This window comes from Pieris rapae, chromosome 1 (genome assembly GCF_905147795.1).
Source record: "Pieris rapae chromosome 1, ilPieRapa1.1, whole genome shotgun sequence".
NCBI lineage: Eukaryota > Metazoa > Arthropoda > Insecta > Lepidoptera > Pieridae > Pieris > Pieris rapae.
The window spans coordinates 2367653-2393862 of NC_059509.1; the positions used below are offsets into that span (position 1 = coordinate 2367653).

Consider the following 26210-nt stretch of genomic DNA (forward strand, 5'->3'; position numbering starts at 1 on the left):
AGTAAGTGATCAGCCTGTGCGTACTAACTCGAAAAATATTGTTATACCATATACATTAGTAAGTTTACTCAAGAATATAGGAATGAAAGAGACTTTCCATGCTAGAATTAATTTACGACACTTTTTCGTAATATCTCAATTAACTTTCCCGTGCGTCAAAATTTGGGGCTTTTGTTTAGAAAATTGACAGTTTTTCCATTAATACAGTTAACCAATTAAAGAAGCCAATTTCTCTCTTAATTTGACAGCATTGTGTCACCAAATCGAAATTTGATTAAGAAATATAGTATTTAATTCGAAAATGAAATTTATTTGCTAAATTTTTATTAGAGGGCACGGAATTATTTTATCTATATTTTTTTTTGTATAGAATTGCAAAGGAAACATTGCTTTGAATTTGTAAATGTCAAATATTTCATTGCGAAACTATGCAAGTATTGATCATCCGCGTCATGGCGTACTGTGGTTTTCCTATCGTAATAATTAATATCACGAGAAAAATCTCGGTGAAGGAAATTTTATTAACATTCAGTTTTCCACGACGAGACAAACGGAAAAGTAGGATTAAACTGTGTTATTACTGTGTTATAATCATTATGTGGATTACTCACATATAATATACAATACAATTTTAACTAGGGTAAGCATATTATGTCATTGTAGATTATCAAGATAGGTTTTGATACATTTACTTAAACAAGTTTTTATATTTTATAAGCTATTAATGGCATGATTGCTTCTATCAACGACAAAAAGGAATTAATAAAAAGTATTTTAATTTTCGGGCAAATAGTGTCCATTGCGTACGGTATTGCTCTGATAAAGTAAGTGAAAATATTAAAAAAACATTCCCCAATTAGGACCTCACATTAATTATTTAGCGAATAAATAAATAATATTAATTAAATACCCGCTACGTCAAAATAGACTAGACTAGAATAGTATTTTTGGATTCAATCCAACCATTTACCATATATACACCCTAGCAAAATAACAGTGATTTATAACATAATAATTGTTAGAGCCCATAATAGGTTCTTAGAAGGTGGTCGGGCGCCATTCATTAAATAAAAAAGATATGATTCATATATTGCTCAATAAATTAAGAACGTAAGACCGACGATCAGGAAAATTACCACAATATTTAAATACGTTTAAATTGGTGATTTATTAAAATTAAGTGTAACATTGTCTATTAAATTATCTCGCTTAGTAAAAAAATCATATGTATAATATAATCGTATTTTTTATATACATATTATTCATTGTATAATTGTATGTTCAAGAATAGTTTAGATTTACAAACCGATTTTTTTAGTCACGACAGGACAACGTTTCTCAGCTCCGCTAGTTATATAATATATAAATATACTATTTAATATGTTTTACCATATTTATTAGCGTAGAATTTAGGCGTGAATGTCAAACCAACAGTATTTTAAATTTTCAGTATCTTTAAAACATGAAACAGACAGTTCTAGACTTAGTCCGTAGCGTATGATCATGAAAGTAAGATTGTTATATTATTAAATGTCTGAGCAATGATGTAGATATCCATTTTGATTTTTCTGATATTTTCTTCTTGATTTTACTGAGTATAGAAAACAACGATAATCTCTATAATTTCGATTCGATCGGTCTATATAGAACCACTAAGCAGTGTTCCGTCTCTCATCCCAGAGATCGTGTGTATTATTAAAGGCTGATCACCTACTTGTCTTTATAGAAAACTCTGTGGCCCAAACCTAGAAGGTTATAATTCCTTTTTTAAAATAGAATTCGTAGGAAGAAGATGTATATGTCCGCTTTATTTGGTAAGTGGCTATTAGAAAAATTATATAAATCACATAAAAAATATTAATGTTTTTATGATGCCATTGTAATACTTGCTATGACGTAAGTCAAGCCCTTTCAGGACCCTGTACTGTAGGTTCTTAGAAAACATTAATCTCGTTCTTTGAAGTCGTTTTCCTGCCGATAAGTTAATGATACAATAGATAATTAACTTTTGATTTCCATAGTTTATTGCATAGTCATATTAATTAAACACTGTTTAAACGTAACGGAATATAAAATAAGAATAATCAAAGTTTTAGTTATTTAACACTTATTGATCTGAAGTATTGTACTTTTTTTTATACATTTTCATATATTTGTGAATGTTGTAATTCGGCAGTACTTCAATATCTTAGCTTCAATGTACCTGACGGGAACGTCAGAAAGCGAAATCTTGCGTTGTTACTTCATGTGCCCACAGCTAGGACCTTCGGAAAAGGGCACATATGATTCGGTGTATTAATTAAGTTACGAAATACATAGCTTAACGGATCTTTTTCATTGTCCGTCAGTGAACTGGCAAAGGTTTTTTTATTTGTTAATGCCTATAGCAGTTACTTAATTTCTTGGGTTTTTATGATGTAATTTTGTTTTTCCTAATTAATTTCATTCTTGTTTTTCTTTGATTCGTCTGTAAATTTTATTCACATATTGTTTACTTTTGTTAATTTAGGGTCACCTAAGGCAGGAGTGTTTTTATAAAAAAATAATAAAATAAAGATCCCTTAAGCCGTTAAGTTCCAATTTATATTTATAATAATATAATAATAATTTATTTTAAATTTGTTTCACAGAAAAAACTTATATCTTATTGCGCTAGTTATTACCAAAATTAGTCAGGTTTATCTCGATATTGCTGATACTGTGTCTGGAAATAACGCTCTCGAGTGTATATTGACCGTTTTGTTAACTATAACTGTTGAATTTTTGGACAACGAAAACCTGAAAATTCTACTGGAAATCATTTCAGTAGGACCTTCAAGGATCGACGTTCACAAGTGGAGTTATATGTAGCGAGTCGTCAAAAATATAAAGAGGGATTCATTATATTATATTGTCAGGAAATGATTCCGACAGGTCACGGTCGACACTGTTTATGGTCACTAGACCATGTATTTGTGATTCTATGCTATGGCCCGATATTCAAATGTAATTCATATTGTACCTATCCGGCTTTTGAAAAGTTATTGAATACTTTTAAATTTTACTGTTTAAAATTTAAGCATCAACTTTTAGTTCCAATCCGAAACCATTACAGATCAGCTTGATTCTCTCTCCCCTACGCAATTTGCGTCTCTATGCTTTTTCTACAAAGTATACTATGAAGAATTGGGTTGATCATTCCTGTCTCGTTTCAACACTGTACGAGCCGTACCAATTCAAAATTTCATCAGCATCATCTTGATAGCTGGGAGTTTTCCCACACTCCGCTTCACAAGACACTTTCTTTTGCGGCCTAGCGATGTCGATTCTACTCCCGGTGGGGGTCTTCCATAACCTTCAAAGGCCGGCAACCCACTAAAAATGGGTGCTGCGACGACTGCCGTTTTTGGGCGTTCCGTAAGCTGGATTCCTCCTATTTACATAAAAAAGAGACAACCTACTTATGTCACATAAACTATGTTTAGGCGCGACACTTTGTATAAAAAATATTTACGAATATTTCGAGTCATACAAGGTTTAGTCTCTCAGAACATCTCAAACCATTGAAAAGCTATTAGTACTGTAGATTATGTCTGTCAATTATGAGGTCAAATCAAAAATCATTTGGAATTAAGGAGCAAAAAATTAATCAAATATACTGTTATATATTGAACGGGTTTAATTACGGGCAGATTACGGGACTTGGTCGGAGAAGTGACATGCCAATTGATTCCTTTGAGCGCCGACAGGTGTCTCTTCCGATAGATTGATAATCGCGGAATTGGACGCAGGAACTGCTTAAGCTATAATCCCCGCCAATAGCTAACTGTACTGTATTTTATCGTTTACTTTTATATAAATAATTAGGTTCAAAGATATTCTGTAGCAATAATATTATAAAGATGACTTTGGTTGAACCCGTTACAAATACTAAAAAGACCACGTTTAATAATTTGTACATGAAATGCTATTGTAAATTTTTTGACAAAGAAATGATGACAGTAAATTTTTTCTGTCGTAAGTGTATTTTTTTTAAAAACGTAGAAAGACAAAATTTTTGAAAAGATTTTTATCTCATTACGAAAAGGTATAACTTCTAATGCGTGCACATAAGTTTGCACGTTTTTTATAACCTTTTTTAATATTTTTTAATAATTCATATCCGTTACATTTTACATTATGTACATAATATTTAATTAATAATCAAATAATTTGCTTTTCTTATATTATACATTAGTTTAATAATTCGTTAGAACGTGTAGCTAAGTTGAAGGTCAGTTTTTTGTCGTATATTGTGGCGCCTATTTTCATATATATTTAGTAGTAGTTGATAATATATTTAACATCATTGTGATAAATGGAACGTTCATACTATATACATATATAAAGGAAATAATAATACTAATTGAAATTACACACATTTATCTAGCAACATATTCAACGTATTTTTTCCAATCTTTTATCTCCGAGGTCGATGGCAAGTATATACATTCAAAATATAATTTGTCTACCCGCTTTTACTTTGAAAAGCCTTAAAAAATAAAATCAATATCTCTGGATATTCGACAGAAATGATTGCCTAACCTAACTTGGATTTCTGTTAGATTTTTTTTTTAAAGTAGTTTATAAAATATATTTTAGTAAAATATATTAAAGTAATCATCACAAGGTTAAGATCAGACCAACCTGGTGGTTACGTGTGGTTCTGAACTTGAATTCCAGTTCAACCAGCATTTTCTATCCATTTACACAGTTAACACTTGGTCGTATGATGAAAAGATCAGGAATATGTCTTTGATCAAATATCAAATTCGTGTGTCGGACACAAAAGGCTGATAAAGGAGGATATACAAGTCTCCATAACTAGTATTAGATACATGAAAAAATCTAGGGCAACCGCAGTGCAGGCGGAAAATAGCTAACACCAAATATGATGATGAATAGATCCTCTAACTTCGATTTCGTTCCCTTTGGAGTTGAGACTCTTCAGCCGTGGAGTTCAAAGGCGCAGGCGCTAAATACAGATTTAAGTTGGCGCCTGGTAGTTAGTGCTGGTGACACCTAGCTGGTGCTTTCCGCGCTCAAAGAATAAGTATACAGCAAGAAAATGCTGCCAGCGTTAAACGACACTGCCACAGAGACTAAACTTTTTACATTTGTTTTAATTTTCTATACATTACATTTTAATTATAAATATTTTTTTTGCTTATTAATATACTATGTAGGTTAAGATTGTCTTGCGCTTACTAAATGTAGGCTGTCTCCGATACTATCGACATATTTGTATGTTCGCAAAGTGATTTCACAGTAGCGATATTGTGTAAATTATATGTCTAATTTTTATATACATTATTATGTTTTTATTAAATGTTTCTCCACATTGTCGTATTGGCATAGGCTGTAAAGATAATGTGTGTATGTTTGAAATAAATAAATAAATAAAATAAAAAATAAATAAATAACTGTAAATACTATATATTTGTGTGATAGAAATAAATCTGTTTATATACTACTGCAGTTTTTAGTACCAGAATATAAACGATGAAGCGATAAAACGTGCAAAAATTCTTTTCGGCTTAAGTTTCGCGCGTCAATTATGATAAAAACAGAGATCATAACAAATTTTATAGACCAATTTCGAATAGGTACATTCCTTTATGAACTATTTTTGCTTCTTTCACACCCACTTGGTGCTCAAGCACTCCGGAAGATTGCGTCAAGCATTCATTTGTTTTTCTTAAGATTATAAATAGATTTGCTTGAAGTACTCAGGTTATTGGAATGTTTGCGACTAAATTATTTTGATGATTATTTTATCCAATGGCGGTGCTAAATGGCTCTACCAGCACCTCGCCAAGTGTCCATATCGCCATATCAGATGCCAAGTTCATTTTTGCGTGTCTGACACATATCGCCACAGTTTGGCTCTAAGACATGCAATGAAATGAAATGAAATACGTTTATTTGGAACATAAGATCATCATGGTATCACTTATTCCGCGTCATTAAATTCGAACCTGTTGTCATCCCTAACTCATCGGCAAAGAAGACAGAGGGTGTTGGCCGAGAGAAAAAGCCGGTGTAAAAAACTCTCGGTACTCTTTTAAATGCTGTACTAATGATGTTTTTTCTTTAGCACGAATTCTTTGCGGACATAAAGAGAAAAACCAGTGTCCGTCGTTCCACACCTAAGCGTTTTTTAAGAAAGTTTTTGCCGCGCACCACCACGATGCGGAACCAGTTGCCCACTGAAGTATTTCCGAACCAATTTGACTTAGGGCCCCTATATTCTAAAAACGATGATCACGACCGTCTGGTTAGTAAATTATTTAATTTCATATCGCGTATCAATTTTCGCTAAGGGCCCTGATGAGACGGCTGATTTTCACGATAATCATGGCTATATATGATTCTAAGAGTGATAATGTCATGCTTGACTATGTACATATTTCCATCCAATATCTAAATAATATATAATATATACGTTTTTCAATCAATACAATTGTTACTTTAATTCAAATAGAAAAAGTATAAGAAATTTAAAACAAATCAATATCTCCTTAATAAATCATGCATTGTTTGGAACATATGTTATAAATATGTGATTTATAAATAAATTGTACATAACTTTGCGGTTACTACACGTGTGGGAGCACGATTATGGTGACCACTTCGCTCCCAAGAATCCTCTGGCTATAGACATGGCTACCGTTATTCAATAATGTTAGTGAATTGAATACATATTCGTCAATTGCCATACTTGTCGCCATTTAACATTTCCAATCTCCATAGATTATAAAATGGGAAGACGTTTTTTTTTCTTTTTTTAACAAATGCAGTTAGCCATAGATAAGATTTAAATTCAGATTGACACTTAAAGAGAACACATATGTCTCTAATGTAAACTATTCGTCTCAGTTGTAACGCAGAGGGATAGGCCAAACAGATTTAATGAATTAAAACCATTTTTGTGTGTGCCAATAAATATATTTAACTTGATAAAGTATCTAAGTTATTGGAAGTACCTATTGAGAAACAATTTATTGGAAATTTAAAGAGTGATTTGTATGCGGGATGCGTGAATGTAGCAGACTGCATGTCGACTTGGTGTCGTCGAGTTAGTGTGCGTAAGCGCATAAATACCAAGTTACTTGTTTGTCAATCACGCTTAATGCTGAATAAATAGGTATTTCAGCTTTTGTGGTAGTTTGTACATATAAGATCTAAGCAAAATAATTTATACACACCAAGAAATACTTGATACAAAATGCGTCCATACATAGTACATAGCACACATTAATCGGGTTATATCTTAGAGGATTTGTTCGATACCGAGATTTTTTTCGATACAGACATTTGGCACTTTGTTATTGTTGCTAGCCTGTTTATTTAATTATATTGCACAAAATAACTATGTACTAGCCAAATAAATAAAAATTGTTGGGCTAATATTGGATTTTTAAAATACTAATTAACTTTATACTGCACATTACAAGGCACTATTTTAAATGAAATATTCAGTGGATATTATAAGTGCTGAAATGAGCCTTAAATTATATCAAGTTAAACACCGACAGCCGAGTTGTGGTTTTTTATTTTTTTTACGTTTCGAACAACAAAATGCGCAGACGATGACGCAGTCTTGATCTCGCCAAAAAAAATGTTGAGCATTTTGACAGATTAATGAATGATGTTAAGTAAATGTGAGTCACTGATTAGTTGATAACGGAAAGTTGAATCGCCTCAACACTATCTGCCGAGCAACGAGAAATTTATATACAATCTAGTTAAAGTCTAATTTCAGTATCAGGCAATGAAATTGTCAAACGCCATATTTTTTTAAAACGTTCTTGATGAAAATCACAGACGAAATACGACGTGTGTTACGTTTCAAACTGAAACTTATACTTATAAAATAACTTTTTTATACCCATAGATACACTTATGAACGTCAATAGAAAAGATTTTAAAGTTATTCTAAATTTAAATTTACTATCAGTTCGCAAGTCAAGGGCGTAGAACGGGTAAGAAGAACTGCAAGAAACTCTTCGCCACTGTTTCTAACGAACAAGTTTTGAATGAAACTCATTGTTTGAACTGATTAGGATCATTTAAATAATCGTAAATTTTGTAAAAAGTTTTATTGATTAATTTACGATAGACGAGAGTTTTAAATTTATTTAGTGATAATTATTTCATTTCGCGCGTTGTTCGGTTAGTTCTACCTTAGTTCTATTTCGAGTATTATATTGGTAAAAGTCACTACTTGCTTTAAAATCGTTTATATTTCTGTGTACGGTACTTAAACAATATACCTATTGACTAAATGCTGTCCTAATATTTAATTAATTAAACTTATTCCGTATTGCCTCCCTTGGGGAAACACAAGAAATCGCTCGAACAGCCCGCTTATGCATCACAAATATAGATTGAACCTCTGCAGCAGTAGGTACCCCACAGTAGAATACCGTAGGATTTATGACGCTGTAAAAGTAGCCATGATACTCAATTTTAGCCGTATCCTTATCAACTATAATATAACTATAAACTGTCGGATTTTTTTACTGCAAATGCTGCAGAGCTCAGCCTATTCGAAAGAGTCTCTATGTGTGGGGCCCCACTGAAGTTTACTATATATGTTTGCTAACAAAGTTTAGTTCACCGTCCTTATCTTTCAGTTTACCAATTATCTTAACGCTATAAGTTGTCAATCTAATACATTTTGTTTTATGTTCATCAAGTTGTAAGTTATCTATACGTATGATTGTGATTGGTTAACAGTATCAATATTTATATATTTATTTCGTAATCTTTCAGCTAATGTAAATTATATGTAACAAACGAACTATAGATATATCCATATCTATAGTTTGAATATTATATAAGAAGTAATACATAATATTTATAAAAAGTATCTAACATTTATAAAAGGCAAAAAAAGAATGCAATAATAGTAGAAACAATAATAGTAAAAATTAAAAGTGTAAGTAAAGAAATATTGAAAGATTTGTATATAGTAAATTAAAAAAATATATATTTTTGCCCTGTTATATTCTAACATAATTACTTATGTATTTACATTGTATATTTGCGGATGCTTGGTGTGTGTGGAACCTTGCGACTTCTTGAATACACTTGTCGTGAGTTGTGTGCAATATTGTGGGCTACTCGATTGTGATAAAGTCTCTTGAATCTTTTCATAAGTTCTGTTTATGTTTGAGAGCAGTAATAAAATAAAACAGAATAACTAATCATTGTAAAGGCATTCCACTTGTAAAGCCATCTACAGTTTTTCAGGATACTGTAATATTTTTGTTGAAATTCGGTCTGGTTCTTGAATACTTTTGTAAAGGATAAAAATGACGCAACCTAGATGCAGGATTCGTCATAGACAAGTAAGAGCAAGGTTATGTACGCTTTCAAACTGGTGTTAATTGAAATTGGTATGTCGGTCCTTGACCAACGCGTTTTTACTTTTCAAATTTACTCGTTTTGAATGTTATCTGTGTTAATTTGAATTCCTATATCCGGTACTCATATGTTTTAAATAAAAATCAGAACGCAACAAAATTGTTTTAAAAAATGATATTTAAAATTTCAGTATTCTGTGCTTATATAAATTTTGTTAGGGTAGTTTAGTAAAGTGTGATTTTACCTTTACCATATCTTGACAATTATTTAAACGAAATAAACGTTTTCTTTTATTACTTAGGTCATAGTTAAAAAAGCAACCATATCACGTGATGCAAATACGCCCTTTCTAGTTTCTTACTTATTCGAAAGTTATAATCAATATTTTAGGTTACTTAATCTAAGTAATTTCCTGTTCAATATTTCCAGCATGAAACATAGATTAAACGATCTATGCGCAAAATTGAGAATTTAAGTTTCTTTATCTAAGTTTTAGCACGAAAAATTGAATACATTTTTGACGTAGTACGAGAGTCAGGCTCAATCCAGTTAAATCTAGTTTACATAATTATCTAATCTTTCCCTTAACGTTCAGTCTCGACTCTCGATCTTAACTTACGCGTCCATTTGGCGGGGAAAAACGATTTTCTTATACCTACATAGTTATAAAATGATCCTCCAACTTCGTGGGAATTTATTATACTTATGTGATTGTGTGTAATGTATTTATATACGACATACCACGTAGTAGTATTGTTAATAATTGCACTATGATATTTCCTCATCACATTTCTTCCGCTTCAGGCCTAAAATAAACACAGCTTAATCTATATTAAACCTTATCGTGGTGAGATAAAACTCAATTTACGATGTATTTAAACTTTTGAATCATGGGATTTCCTACCACTTCTAATGACGTCAAAGAAAGGGTAAAATGAGATGATGTTTTTTTTATTTCTGTCGCTTAAAGGTTTGATAATGGTATTCCCAAATAATAATTAAATAAATTAAACATTTATCGAGTCATAAATGTATTCTGTGACGACAATAACGGATATTTTTTAACATAATACACATATTATTGACGTCAACTTTAATAGTAGTCTTAAACTATGTCTTGTCCTGTATATAAATAAATGTCTAATTTATTTATTTATTTAAATAAATTAATTAATCTTTCAAAACATTTTATTCTCCTGGCTATACTATAGCAATCAATCCGTTTCACTGGAATCGGTTGAACTTTTTTATAGTTGAAGATATAGGACCTTTTACAACGTAAAAGGTCCGAGAGATATTAAGAACTTTTAGTTTCAAATATTTAATACAAATTGTTTTCTTAATAAACAATGAATAATCTCTCTAGGTCAAGCAAGAACATGTGGTTTATTTTAACGATTGTTATTTATTTCAGATTTATTATTTGTTATTTGAGAATATGTGGTCTAAGGAAAGACCCAAAGATTTCTGAGTCACAGCGGACGTCAATATCAAAAAGATAACCCACAAGAGATGTGTTCTTCTTGAAAACACCTGAAGAGGAAGTTTACAATTTCACTTATTATCTGGGGTATATATAACGCTGTTGAACAGCAGAGGAGAAAGAGAAAACATACTTATTGCACTTTATTAAGTCAGATAAGACTTTATGCAATCTAAATCGATCCACATGGACTTTACCAATATAAAGTCAAATTATCTGCCAATGTGAATTGATAACATCCTAGTACCGTCTTTAATCTGCTAACTTTAAAGTACGGAGGTATGAGGATGGATACCAAACTTTCATAAAAGGTACTTGTGAAAAAGATTCGTGAAGAATTGGCTCCTTGTTACTATAAATTATACTGGTCGTTCGGATGAATCTGAGAAACCTTTAGAGTGTAATTATGATTATGTTGACCTAGAGATTAAAGCTTGCGAGTTTCAACTCCAACCAAAATTTTTTTTCCACGGGCGACATGAAACTGCAAACCTATAAGAGATACGTTAATCTGTGAAGGTATAGCAACTCGTAAGGCGTTGTGGTTCCTGTCACTCTAAGCTTCCCTATGAAAGAGCACTGAGAGTTTTTTCTCTCGGCCTATACCCTCTGTCTTCTTTGCCGATGAATACCTACAGGTTCAAATTTAATGACGTGGAATAAGTGATACCTGTCTATCTTATGTTCCATAATACACATATTTTATTTTATAATGGGCTGCGGTAGCAGTTATTATTAGTAAGATTTTTACCAAACCTATCTATATACATAGACAAAGCCCTCAAAATGTTTCCATTGATCTTGCTCTATAAACGAATTCCACAGTACAATTAAATTACAAAGATAAATATATACATAATTACACTTTGTAAAATTATGTATACGGGCGTAACATTCCACATGTTTTTGTGTTTGTTCTAGAGTTATTAGTGTTTATTAATAGATTAGCAATGACTTCCTACGAAGTTAAAATTAATTCCGTGTTCCTAGTTGGGATCGTCAGTCTAGATAAGGTTTAAGTTTATTTAGGTATGATGCTAGTTTTGTTTAGCAACCCCAAAAATATACTGGTGTCTGGTGGTGGTGAAATGCTGTGATTCAACAGCCGAAATTTAAAAAAAAATGTTTTTTTCTTATTGGCAAATTATCGTGTTTCTGTGATTCTTGTTTTTCTCGTTAATGCACAGGGTAATGCATCCTTAGTGTAAAGGGACTTTTTCCACCTCTTATATTTTCTTACTACAAAGATAATTTTACAAAAAAATATTTTTGTGATTGTATAATTCAGGACCTAGTCATCAAAATACCTTTATATTCAAAATACGTTATGTTACCATACACACAAATTGACCAATAAAACATTACATATGTAGCAAGTAAATATTTTCAACAATCTCCAAGTGTAAAAAAATCTAATAAAAACGTATAAAAATCTCTATTAAACACTTTAATAGGGATTTTTATACGTTTAAAGGCTTAAATAAATTCAGTTGACGAATACAACATAACATATTTCTTATTACGCAATAATAATCTTGTACTCTTAATGTGTACCGTCTTTTGATTATAAGAGTCATAAAAGGAAACTATCCTTTACACCAATATAGAGATGATAAAAGACTCACAAGAAGTCTGCGTCATAGCACTTTAATGATGAACATTCAAACTTATGATTAAACTAGCGAAAACTCGTGACTACTACGTAACTAAAGGTTTATAAAGTAAAGGCAAACATTAAAAAATCCATTCTTGATTGTGAAAATGTATGATTAAAACTTTGAAAATACAAATTCAAATTAATTTATTTATATAGGTAACACAATGTAAACTTATGAACGCCAAAAATATATATACTTATTAAATGCTCACTTAGGTGCTTCTAATTTTACATTAACTGCCAGTTCTTAAATCAAAGGCGTAGAACGTAAGAGAAGAGCTGGCAATAAACTCTCCGCTACTCTTTTCAATTGCCAATTTTTTTGTTTTACACAATGTCTGCAAGGAGCTGCAACCAAAAGATGGTAACCTAACATTTTGCGTAATTAATAAAAATATATTTATTTTGAACTAAATTATTGCTGTATTATTAAATTTAAGTATATTTATAATTTAAAAATCAATTATCAGTTAAATATTCTGAATAATTTTGTGATATTTTTATTACATTGAAGTTTTAATTCCACTCATTTGCAAACCTAAGGTAATTGTTAAGCTGTCAATCAATAATGTAACAACGTTCATGCGTCAGCCTTGCATTGGTGGGAGGTGCGCTGACGCAATGTCTACGCAGTGTTGGTCTAGCAGACTATTTTACCTTTTAAAATGGCGTGTATTTGGTAATCTCGCGGAGAAAAGAAGGAAAATTTTGTAGTAAATTATGTAAATAAATCAGTGATGCTACAACCTTTATATAGAGAGCATGCCGTCGACTTTTAGGGTCTAGTGCAATTCAGTGTCCTCACAACTTCCTTCACCGTTAGAACGAATGTTAAATGCGCACAAAGAAAGTCCATTAATGCACCCGGGGATCGCACTTACGACCTCAGTGTTGAGATAAGCACGCTTAAGCCACTAGGCCAGCACAGCTCTATATTATGTAATATAATTAAAATATATGGACAAGAGGTTTACCACGATCTTTGTAAATGCGTGACAGAGTTCCAGGCTTGTCATATTCTTGCTGACTACCAATTAGAAAACAAGATTTTGGTAGTTGCACAACTGACGGGGTTGGATCGGTGTAATTGTTTATGATTAGTTCAATAAAGATAAAAAATTATTTCCTTCCCCCAAAAGATTTTTGTTTGTATTTTTCTACAAAAAACTTTGAACAACCTTCGTCACAAATTTGGCTTTGATGCAAGTTTTTGTTTGGCGTCATTACTTAAAATATTATTTATTATCTTATTGAGCAGTTATCGTAACAAGGAACTGCTTTTTAAAGGGTTCGCAACTCCGGGGCAATGCTATTTCATTGATGGTATACCGTCCCTAGATATATTGATAAATTTTATTATGAAAGATGTTTTATATGTCTATTATACATTATACGTACTCGCATTAATAGTGACATATTCAAATAATACACAGCGAATAAATAAAACATACTCATTATCTAAAATATGCAGAAATAATATATTAATCTCTTACCACGCGCTTGTTTAGTTTCGTAATATCATAATGCAGTAAAATCTTATTTTTGAATCACTCTGCAAATATAGACGTTGTATGTTTATATTTATTACATTCTGTGAAGTCGTTTTTCCTCTATCTATCTATCTCTTTTTCCGGAATATTAAACTTTCTGGTACAGAGACATTAAAGAATTAACATCAAAGTTGAGATTAAGCGCTAAGTACATCAATTCTAATAAGTTTATGACATACGGATGTTATACTTAGCGCTATATATAAGATATCTTATATCATTACAATATTTCAGAGTCTTCAAAAGGCAAGGAACCTGAACTTTTGCATGCATTTAGTGATATTCCGTCCGTTGACCGATTTGTGTTATACAGGTGTAAAATTTTGCATCGCAACAAACCTTTAGGCTCGCAAAAGTTGTGTAGATTTTGTAATCTTGTCAATATATTAGCGGAAATCGCGCCGGGTTGAAATCGCTAATTCATTAAATTTGAGTAAATTATACGTTGGCGGGTTGCTGATGTTATTGTTTTTATGTAAATAAACTAATTTCAATATGATTTTCTTTCTCGCATTTACTATATTAATAAATAAAATAAGCGTCTTCAAACTTTACTTAAACTATAGCCGTTATTAACGTAGCTATGACGTCATATTATATCACATATCATGATAAAGTTACATGATCAGCCTCGTGATAAGGAGTTATTATTTGAACTGGGCTTAAGAAACGAAAAGTTTTAACATAGGTTTCAACATGTTATATTTTCTAATATTTGTAATTGGTCGCTTCCTAGTACGAAAAAAATATAAATTGGAGTGAAATTGTTTAGTGGGTAGAAATTACTTATATGTATTTATATATATATCTTAATATATATATTTCTTGTGTGCGTGTGTATGTGACTGAACTCCTCCTAAACGACTGGACCGATTTAGACGAAATTTTTTGTGTGTGTTCAAGGGGATCTGGGAATGGTTTAGATTCACAATTTTGTCCGCTGGACAATGTTTTTTTAATTAATTTTCAATTTATTAGTTGTTGTTGATTTTGGAATGTTTTACATTGGATCCGACAGACGGCGCTACCATCGCAGTGTCAAATTTTAAATAATATTCGAATTTTAATTTTAGTCTGTCCCGAAATTTAAAAAAAGTTTTGTTATCATTGTGTTATATCGTGTGTGACCATGTGCTGGATCGTTAGATATTGTCATAACATTTGAATAATAATTTTCATCAAAATCGCTTATTAAAAATTGAAATTTTGAAATTAAAGACGTGTAGACAGGACAACGTCTGTCGGATCCGCTAGTATATATATATATAACGATGTCCTTTGAAAAGTAATCTTTACATTATCTATATTAGAACGCAGAAAACTAATAACTTTTTTTATAGAACAGTGGGCAAACTGCAGGCAGCATAGGACTCATCTGATGTTGATTGATACAGCTGCAAAAGAACACTTAGTCGTTTACATTCGTCAGTGCGTTTTCGACCTATTAAATAGATTCTAACTATAATGCGTTCGGTTGAGAAACCTTAAGCGATCAATCAAACCTAACATTATAAAGCTTGAATCATATTTACGATTAAAGCCTTTACCACAAGGATAATTTAGAATAGGTATAATCAATCAAAGGTGGAAATAACTGACATTTTTTTTTGTTTACATGCGTCCGAAATTACTAGGAAATTATTAACTGTATGTAGTTCCTGTTCAATGTACTAAAAAGTGTTTCTTGATTAATGCTAATAATCATGAGTATAATATGTTAATACGATATCGCATACATTTAGTTTTTTTTATAGAACAGTGGGCAAACGGGCAGGAGGCTCACCTGATGTTAAGTGATACCGCCGCCCATGGACACTCAATGCCAGAGGGCTCGCGAGTGCGTTGCCTGCCTTTTAAGGTTCTGAAATACTTCAGTTTGTTGCATTTGGATTTAACACCATTTAAACGATAAAAGTTCGTGTTTGGTTTGGTTCTAAATACCCTTTCGGAGCTCGTCGTATTGTTAATAAAGTTTACGAAATTAAATATTTGTGAATCTTTCATAGAATTGATACACCCTAACAAAAATAAAAAGATAAAACTATTACTAGAAGAAAATCGTGGAAAAATAAATACAGGGCAGTGTTTGATCGCGGATGTAAGCAAACTCCCAATTGTCATTAGATGAGTCATATCAAAAAAGTCACCAAAGTATTACACCATTTTTTATACTCGTAGAATAGGGGAAAAATGGGCAAAAGGCATCTAATAAGTGATACCCATGGACATTTCTAGTTAGAGGGTACGCGAGTGCGTTGCCGGCCTTTAGATAGATGAAAATCGAGAATGAATTTAAGAATCATCTTTGAATATATCAGTTTAGTTATGATGTTGAAATGCGTATATTGTGACAGATTATATAAGTCAAGGAGGCTACTATCCCTAATCTTTATATATAAATTTCTACTGTACGTGTGTATGTCACTGAACTCCTCTTAAACGGCTGGAACGATTTGAATGATTTTTTAAGCGTTTGTGTGGCGCCCTGGATGGTTAGATTCACAAATGAACCCGGTAGATGGCGCTGCAGTTAGTACTTTCATACTTTGTTTTATGTTCTAATCGCTTCAAATATCATGTAGGAAAACAACGTCTGTCGGGTCCGCTTGTATAATATAATATCATACGACTGGGTAAGAATCTTAGACAAGTCTAACAAGACTTCATCGAAATCCATTCGGTATTTAAAGAGACCTTGTGAGGCGGTAACACTTATTAGACGTGATCCTTTCCTTTTATCTGTTTTAAATAATATGATATTATGTACATAAATATTAAGCAATACATAATATGCACTCATCATTGATCTTTTGTAATGCATGTCTATGCAAACATAATAAGCACATTAACGTCATTTATAGGAATAATTAAACAATTATTATAAAAACACAATATTTTCCTATCTGATTCATGAATTCTATTTTTATTTCAATTTAATGAGGAAATATACAAAAGCACGATTTCCTTATACATTTATGTCGTTTAAACGTTCAAAAATCGATACCTTATATATGTAATGTTTATGTAGATTTGTGTAAGCAAAAAATCCTTAACATTGACAGGCAACAAAGGTGCGAGGCCTATATGAGTGTCAGTTCTCGCTTATCGAAACATCAAACCTAATCTCACGAGATAACTGCCGATAAAAAACCTGACATGTAAAGGTTCAGTATGTGATGGATCGCATCGGCGCGCGATCAGGTAAAAAAATTGCAGTAACATACAGGCTTTCTCGTGACGTACTAGCGGGCGCGGCACTCTCAACCAATGGCTACTCTTACCGCCCCATATAATCTTCTACAGGCGACCAGTCCACTCAAACTTTGAATAAACGTCGTTGTGAACGCACGTCTGTCTACGCGAGTGAATTTGTGCTACAGTTTTATTTTGTGTACATCACGGATTTAACAGTGAGTACAATCAGTGTTTTTACATTTAATCGAACGTTCGCGTGTTTGGTATGGCGGTGCAGTGTTCTCAAAGTTTATTTACCTTTATCGATCATATGATAACTTAGATCGCGTTACGTGTCTTTTACGCGAATAGCAATGAAAGTTCACAATTGTCCGTGTTTTATTTCGAACTAAGTACTTAACTGATGCAACATTTGTCCACTCGGTTATCCTCGCTCAGCAAAAAATGTAAACGGTCACGCAGGCTGCACCGCACATTCCTATTTTTTTTTAACTGTGCAATCAATCTCACTGACATCATCATATTATCTGTGATGCACATAATCTTATTTATCTGTTACATAAACATTGGCGCCAATTTTGACATTTATCCGCTGTAATCCTCTAAAGAACGACTTTGACAGAAAAATCGTTTTTGCTAATGATTAGATTCGTTTTTTTCGTATGTGAATCAATTTAAATTCACAGAACAAAAGAGGATTTCGTGTAGTTTCATTCGGTAAATAATAACAATGGAATTCGCTGAACTCCATTAAATAAATAAATTAATATTTTTTATTGCGAAAATTGCTTAAATGCATTAGTAAGCACAAACTGTTGCCATCTAAAATTAATCGTAATGCATTCTACATTTCAAAGACGTTTATCATTTCTTCGAATTTCTTTTAGAAATAAGATAAAATAATTCAAGTGTATGACGAATATTACAAGTACCTAATCTTTGTATTTAACATAGTCTGAAAAATTCCTACATGTCATATTTGTTTCAAAAAAACGAATTAAATTTCATAAAAAATGCTTCAAGAAAAATAATTTTCTTTCAACCATTACATTACTGTGTTTTTTGTATTTTTTTAGTCTCTACATATAACTTATAATCTTTTAGTATTTGCATGGTTCATTAGAGACAAGAAAAAACACTAATATGAATGTCTCCAAGTGGTTATATATATACAGTTGCCGGTTTAAAATATTATTTATATCAAAATTATTTTAAATAAAAGCTTGTTAACACATTGAATGCTTAAACAATGGATACAAAGTAATAGCCAGAACCTAAAACTTTTTATGCCGAATTTTGATTTAGTAAAATCTAATTTGAAAATATGTATGAATGTATATTATTATTTTTAATTAAAAAAAACATATTTCGGATACGAGTGGTCGCCATACAGGACATAGGGTGCCGAATACTCGGATCCGAGGCTAGGGATGGCAAAGGTTAAAAAATGTACGTAACACTCGCACGCATCCGATCCGATCATAAGCGACACCGCTTCTATGACCCCGCTCCACTCGGATCCGAGAAAAGGGCACTTAACGTGTTAAACTTACAAAACTATATGTTTGGGGCGCCAGGCCCAAGTTCCTATAGCAGACACAGTGCCGGATTAGCTACGTAGCAAAAGGAGCAAATGCTACAGGGCCCGCGGATTAAGGGGCCCGCAGATTAAGGGGCTCCAACGTACCCGTAATAAAAAAAATATTAATTCACATAACAGCCTACTATATCTTGCCTCACTTCCACATAAAAATGTAAAACTATTTGTCACGTTAAATCGTAAAAATAAGTAGGTATTTTACAAACTTTTTACGAATGTGTTTTTTAAGAATGTCTTAACGCCCCTTGATATAATTTACAACAGGCCCCGCGATGGCTTAATCCGGCACTGGGCACACATTTATCACAGATTTTCAAAAATATATTCTTAATTTTGCGCTTGCCGTACTAGATCAATAATTGCAGAAGGATTGACTTTAACTTAATTTATTTTAGTTCATCGTATGACGTACATATATCCTATTGTAAATTTACATACATTTTGATAGAGTGGAAATCTAAAATTTCTTTGTGATTTGTGATGTTTAAGTACTTACAAACGCTTCTGACATCGACGACTTTCTTTGTAAAAGATTGGGCATAGGTAAAAAGGCCACTATAGTAGAGGCCTTTTTTAAGTCTAATATTTGGTATTTTGTGATCAGTTAGTATCTAAAGTAGTTTGATCCTGTAAAGTGTAAGTCAGTAACGGTTAAGATTTGCAATTTAACTGTTAGTCACCGCGTTAGAGTACTTGTGCTAATATTTGCTAAACATCTTAGCTAAACGGTTAAACAGGTCATATATTTCCATATACTTATTAAATTAATAGCTTATAAATCTTCACAACTTTGAAATATGCTTCATAAAAATTTGCTTTTTTATATCTGGGTTCAATATACACGTCGTACTCCCAATAGCTGATGGATTTATTAATTAGACGGTTATTTCCAGAATTACGGCTAAGTAACTGAGATTTGTCCGACGAAAAATTATATATATATATAATAAATTGATATTAAAAATAGAACTTTAATTATTTTAATAAAATTAATTTAAGCTACATTGAAGTTGAACGCGTTTAATGTGATTAATAATTTCATTTAGGCGGATAAATTAAAAATGATATTATTCCACGTGTTTTTTAAAATTCTAGTAATAAATATTTTATTACATACTTTAATGAAAAGTTCATGATTTCCTATAACTTATGATAAATTTTATCTCATGTGGTACACGATTGACAATTTTAAATGAATTTGAAATGTACTTTTTCCCGGCTCATTGAGCCCTGAAAAAGACTTCAACGCAGTCATGTTCCGACTCAGATGTGTGAAAGATAAAATTTATTTAATTAAAACTGATGACTAATCTGTTATATGATAAGAACATAAGACAGGCACGCTTAGATCTTTCGTCTTCTATTCTTGTCGTTTTTATTAGGCACATTAATCCAAGAGAAAGGTTGAAAACGAATTAAACAATTCTCTTGCCGCTGTATAGATATGATGATCTCGAATCAAGTCGTGGGCGCAACAGTTCTGCGCTTGTGCGTGTGATCAAACCTCCAAGACGTGAACACTGTGTCCTATGTTTAAGTACGGACTGGAAAGTTCTTTTGCATAACAATTACATATACACACGGCCACATTAAGGGCCTGTTTCACAATGTATGGATAAAGTGCCAAATAGCTATGCAACACATAAATTATTCGAAAGATAAAAGTTCCAAATAAGATACTTCGAATTTCATGACGTATAGCGCTATCTGACAGTCGTGAAACGAAAAAATACTATTTATCCTACCAATAAGTAATAAATAGCTTATTTGGAACTTATCCGGACATTGTGAAACAGGCCCTTAATGTGCTAAGTGAGCAACATTTAATGTGGCCGTGCAGATATTTCTCGGGCAGGTGGACAGTACCGGAACAAACTGAGGTCTGAAGTCTTAACTTTGTTGCGTGGAGTTTCCGACTGGGAAGCATTAAATAGTCCAATTTAACCACAAAAATACACCTTTATTACCCTTCGAACACAGTATCTTAAAGCCACAGCCAGCATTAACATGTCGAACATGTCGAACGATGTTGAGTTTTGCGGTCCTTTGAAAGAAATATATTATTGGCCTCCAGCAAACAAGTCTAGTACGTAGTAGTCTAAGTACGAAGTATTTCCGAATTATTCCGACTTAGGAATCTTCTAGAAAAGAACGTACCAATTTGGGCAACCTACATGAGCCCTCTGGCAACGAGAATGTCTATGGGCGGCGATATCCAGGTAAGGTCCTTAATATCAGGCGAGCCTGATATTAAATGCGTTCTGCCCGTTTTCTATAAAAAAGTGTTCTGTGGAAATTTTTAAAGTTTCGAATGACTTTAATACTGAATGGCTAAGGTATCAACAACACTTAGATATTTACGCGCCAATAAAAATTAATATGTATTCGTCCCAAACACCTGGCTGAAATCTGACACTTTAGAATAATTTATTCTTATTAATGGAGTAATTAGTTTTTATCACCGTGTTTTTTTACCGTTCACTGTCATAATTTTAATTTTTAATATTGTTATATGATATCTTGAAGAGTGCCGACCGCGATTTAGTTTTTATTAATGATATTTAAATGACATTTGAATACATTAAATGTCAACAAATTATTGATATTTATTTAATATTCCTTTTATTTAGATATGGGTGGGAAAATATAACAACTTATAGATTTTCGGATTTAATTAACTTTTCGTAAAATTAATTCATAATTATTATGTATCGGTATGTATTATACAACTGTTATCATATATCAATAAATGTTAAAAAGGTATAATTTACGTATTAAAATATAGAACCAGGCTCTAGAAGATAAACAACTCTTTACATGGAAATTGTATTCGTTTTTACGTCAAACTCCCAAGCGAAATTAGAAAATTATCACTGAAAAAATCAATAAAGCTTTTATAAATTTTACGATTACTAGGACCATGTACCTAATCTTTGGGATTGATTTACTCCAGTTCAAACAATTTCCATGACACAAAACTTGGCGATTAAAAAGAGTGGCACAGAGTTTTTTGTCCAATCTTCTTGTTCGCTCTGAGTACTTGACTTGCGAACTGGTAATAAATGTCAATGTATAATCAATTTAACGTCTTTTTTGTTGACGTGCATAAATGCACTTAGTTACTAATATGAATATAGTTTTGAGTTTGAGAACTCAGAGTTGACGATCTGATCTTGAGCGAATTCAAATTAGAGTGGCATCCAATTTTCATGTAAAACTTTTCATATGTACAAAATCGAAACTGCCTAAAATATTATAACAATGTAAAACGTGTTCGCTAGTATGCAAAGCGTACGTGCTCGAAGAAATGCATTAACAGCTTCTAAAATGTTTGTTCATTTGTACGCGGGTAAAAACTTCAATGAGTCATTCAGTCGGTTTAAGTATACTTTGTACATATATAATTAAGGAAATTTCAATCATAATGCCCTAATATTAGATATCAGGTTCTACTGACAACTGTTCTTTAACTTTGTAAGAGATTACTTAGAATTGGTAGTTATTACAAAGGTGTAAAAAGTAGCTGCTTTTACAAATTGACTCATTTAGCTTACAGCTATATAACTTGATATTTATTAATTATTACTATTTTTAAATGGAATTGCATGTGGCCATGCGTCGGGTTGTCTCTCTCCCTAAAATATGGCGAGAGGGCCGATGGCTGGCCATGCGTCATACTTGTGAACGGGTGCTACTTGTGGTGACTGGCCGTACTTGAATTCGTGTATGCGGTGCTATTAATTGTTTCTAGAGGGCAAATCTTTGTTTTTAATTTATGAACGCTGTGTAAAAGAAAAAACTTAGTGATTAAAAAGAGTGGTGGAGAGTTTATTGCCAATTCTTCTCTTACGTTCTACGCCCTTGATTTGAGAACTTAATTTTATTTCTTTCTTTGACGTTCATAACTGTACATGTTACCTACATGAATGATTTTTGATCTGATTTTTAAACATAAATACAATATACATGCGAAAGAATTTTTTAATTAAAAAAGAAACTCTAGTTGGTTATTAAAGAACAAAATATGATCTTATCTAAATTCTTTGGATGTTATCAAACACTTGTAACAATCCTTATCATAAATACGTGACATCTCCGAATTATAGAATTAAAATATGGAGTGAATTTGCATAACCTTATGTGAAAAACGATTTCTGTCAATTAATTGAACTCCAAATTGATATATTATTACTGTTTGCTCCACCGTTCAAACTGTCAATATTAAAATAACTTTATTGTTTCCATATGTAAAAAAATAGATTGTTTATTTGTCATATGTTATTCTGTGGAATTGGCGTGGAGTTTGTTAATCTGTGGAAAAAGACGCGAGTTTTGGCTTGTCATTTGAATTAACACGCAACGTTGATACTATTTCTATAATTATTATTTCAGAAACACATTGTAGTTTTATTCATTATATATATTTTTAAATAAAATTAAAGTATGCACATAAAGGAGCGTCAAATAAATAGCAATTCTAAAGATTTTTATTTCCAATATGTCATAGGTATAGCGCCATCGCGGTAAATAGTTATAAAAACTTTAGACTTTTACCTCTCGTAGAGTCTTAATTCTAGCTACTATGAATCTTTGACGGATTAAGCGTGTTTAGTTTTAAATTACGTGTGTTAATTAATTATAAATAAATAAAATATATTATAATTAATTAACATACGTAATTTCTTTATTTATTTATTTATGGAAAAAGGTTTTAGTCTAAATAACTCGCTACCAAATTTATGCGGATAGAATCATACAACGTGTAATGTATAATACATAAGTAGGTACGTCAAGTAATTTTCGATTGATGCGGTATATAATGACATTATGTTTGGGTGTCTGTAAGTGGAGTTGTTACGGAAGTGCGCCACATGACACATGATCTATCCCACATGCATCTACATCGCATGACTCAAGGTTCGAAGAAAATACTCAGTTGACTGAATGTGGTAAATCAATATTTTTCACTTTCACTTATACACACCAGATTAATCCTTCTACAAACCTAAATTCACAAGAGGGATAACGACAAAATAGAACAGTTAGTTGAAACTTATAAGAAATAGAACAAATAACAATGCTGATAAAAATGACAGATCAAATATAAATTTTCAATTGCAATACAAAATATGGTTAAAGATTAATACAGTACATCGGAGACTGTTCGGCGGCAGAATCTCGCAAACTTGTACACTCACTGGACCGGTTTTAGATTATGAAAATTAACTACACTTACCTTTGTATACTGCGGAAACGAGCTCTGCCGATCATCGCAAAATCGAGGTTATTTTCGACATTGTAGGTCATCACTTACACTTTAAAGTAAATCATATAATCATTGATATTTCAATGATTATATGATTTACTTAAATAAATACTTCTATTAATATCTGAATCACCTTTTTTTAAAATAAAGTGGAAGGTGGAAATGGTCTTTAGACCATAACAGTTGAGATCCTTGTCATCTTCGTTAATATTGCTTTTTTCTTCTTGCTCGCACTAGATTTACGGAGTTAGACTCTCGAAGGCGGTCCGCGGACTCCGTTATCTTGGTCGACACAATTGTCATTAAAGACTTACTATGCAATGAAGACGCCATTAAGATTTTATAAATAATTCTCAGACTTGTTTTATTCCGTAACTACTATTGTTAGCTAAATATGGATTTTGCTAAGGTTCATCAGAAGGCCAATTCTAGGTTATTATACTAATTTGTACATATACTAAGAAGCTATCTTCGCTACTGTTTTAAGCTACATTTCCTTTTCTATCAAAAAAATTACCAATCAAACATACGTCAATCAATACTAACCGGTTGATGAATGAATAAAAACCGTTTAAAGGCAGTTTGACTAAGGCCATTTTCTACAATGGATAATAAACGTTCAAAGTCTTGGCTGAATTTCATTTTGTAAAACTAAAAATAGTTTTCAAATTATTTAACTAAAGTCTGCCAAAATATAATTCTCGAATGTAAGAAGCTATGTCAGATCAAAGAAGTCAGGTATTAGGTGAGAAATGTATTCTTAGAATATATGTAATGAATCATTAACTTTTAGGCTTGATTAATTATTTACCTCACTGATCAATGATGTCTTTAGTTTTTTTTTGAAATGAAATGAAATCGTTTATTTGCTAAGATAGTGGTACTATTAGATACAATTATTATAAAAATCCGCACAATCCGCCATATATAAATCGGCATGCAAATGTCATTCATTTTATTATATCACATAATAGAAGCATTAACATAATTTCGTAATAATAGGAAACGGTGTATCTGAACTTTTATTTTTGAATTTAACTTTTTTACGACTAATTTGATCTCTTTATAAATCTAAGCAGACCAAATCGCGGGTTATTAGCTTACCTATAAGTAAAAGTTGTAAGCTGAGCGTTCAAAGTTAATTGGAGTGGTGAAAGGCGCGTATGATTCAATTATCCGACCCCTTCCACTCCCTTGAGTTTAATTTACTTAATATTGAAAAACCTCAATGCTTAATGAGACGAAAATGTATCAAATTTAAAGTTATGACTTTTTTTTCGTCTGTATGTGGAGCGATTGACACGAAACAAATCGAATCACAAATAAATTAATCCGTGGTCATGGATCAATGATAAGTACATTTATGCTCAGTATGACTTATTAATAAATCGATTGTTCCATACTTCAATGAAGATTTTTTAATAATTTAATTTTGCTTGTCCTGTAAAGAAATTGTTTAAATATGTGCCTGAAAAATTTTTTTCAATCAATTTTTTATATTTCAACAAACAAATTTCTCAAAGACAGAATTTTTTTTTAATCATATATACTAACATTTTCCTTTCCTTATAGAAGGATACCTACATCAACAAATATTTGTGTAAACCTGTGTGTAAATGTGGTACTTACATAGATATTACCTATATTTAAGATATCATGTGGAACATGGTGTAATGGTTGCAGCTCCTTACAAACATTGTGCAAAACAAAAATCTTTAACGTACTTTACGATCAAAAAGAGTGACGAAGAGTTTATTGCCAGTTCTTCTCGTCCGTTCTACGCCCGTGATTTGATAACTGGCATTATTTCATCACAATTTTTGACGTTCCTAAGTGTAAATTATGTTACCTATATGAATAAATGTTATTCTTTTATATTCAGCGGACAAACACGGTGGTTTAGGAAAGTATTCAGTATTAGCTTCCTTAGCAAAGTAGTATTTATTGCTTTCATAGATATAGGGTTCAAGACACAGTTTGTAATGAACAATGGAAACCCGGTAATGAGCCCCTGCCTATTAAAGCTAATTAGTAGTAAACTATCTCCTAATGACTTCTATTATCAAGTC

The 26210-nt window shown here is 31.8% G+C and overlaps 1 protein-coding gene across 4 annotated transcripts in view; it reads left to right on the top strand.

Annotated features, from left to right (window-relative positions):
- Window positions 1-26210, top strand: part of LOC110996312 (CHH-like protein) — a 49952-nt gene that overhangs the window by 5631 nt on the left and 18111 nt on the right. For 2 of the 4 annotated variants that reach the window (XM_022263917.2, XM_022263920.2), the window contains exon 1: window positions 17267-17490. The exons of the other annotated variants lie outside the window; for them this stretch is intronic. The gene's annotated coding sequence lies outside the window, so the exon portion shown is untranslated. Of the gene's footprint in view, window positions 1-17266; window positions 17491-26210 lie in introns of those variants that run through there. 4 annotated transcript variants of the gene reach the window in all.